General features: G+C 46.2%; 1 protein-coding gene across 3 annotated transcripts in view; it reads right to left on the reverse strand.

The window, feature by feature from the left end:
* Nucleotides 1-513: 513 nt before the first annotated feature.
* The window catches only part of slc43a2a (solute carrier family 43 member 2a), a 17,702-nt gene continuing 17,496 nt past the window's right edge, over nt 514-719 (reverse strand). For all 3 annotated transcript variants that reach the window (XM_076975750.1, XM_076975748.1, XM_076975749.1), the window contains one exon: nt 514-719. This exon is cut by the window's right edge and continues 1,903 nt beyond it. The gene's annotated coding sequence lies outside the window, so the exon portion shown is untranslated.

The following is a 719-nucleotide window of genomic DNA, read 5'->3' on the forward strand; positions in this document are numbered from 1 at the left end:
CTTAGGTTGTAAGATGGAGTGTAAGGTAAGGTGGCTACGGGAGATGTCTCCCCGTGACCCTGGTATCAGCTGACAGAACAGAGCTGGGTCTCTGACAAACAGACCGCTCTGGTCACTAACGAACATGACAGGCACTGGAGTAATGGAATTGGACAACGTCATGAAAGTATGTGAAACTTTCACTTCAAAGCTCACGTCACGTCACACGTCCGCTGTGTGAGTGGGACAGGCGGAGGTGTTGAGGTAAATAAAGTGGGTTTAGCACTTCACCACTGAGAGTCCTGTGTGTCAGGCATAGAGCTCTTAGAGAAAGATCACTCAGTCACTACATCACCAAACCAAACTGCATTTCAGCGTGAGAATCGGCACCCAAGGACGGGGGGTCAGAGCGAGAGACACCGCGTTCTCTCGCACATGATCAGCAAAGAAAATTCAAGGTTATTTTCTTGAATTAGAAACAGAATTTCATTACTTTACTACTATATTCCTGTAATTGTTTTTCAAAGCACCAGGTACAATTTAGGTAAACTCTAAGAGAGCAACACCTCTGAGCACAAACATGAATGCTGACTGTACGTGTGCTGGTTTCATACTACTGTGTATGGGGAAGGAACACAGAAATGATGGATCTCCACACACACTATCACAAACAGTCGTCATGGCAACTCCTCAGTGAAGACATGAACATGGCAGTCAGAGGTTACCCACTTCCTGCACCA

This window comes from Brachyhypopomus gauderio, chromosome 16 (genome assembly GCF_052324685.1).
Source record: "Brachyhypopomus gauderio isolate BG-103 chromosome 16, BGAUD_0.2, whole genome shotgun sequence".
NCBI lineage: Eukaryota > Metazoa > Chordata > Actinopteri > Gymnotiformes > Hypopomidae > Brachyhypopomus > Brachyhypopomus gauderio.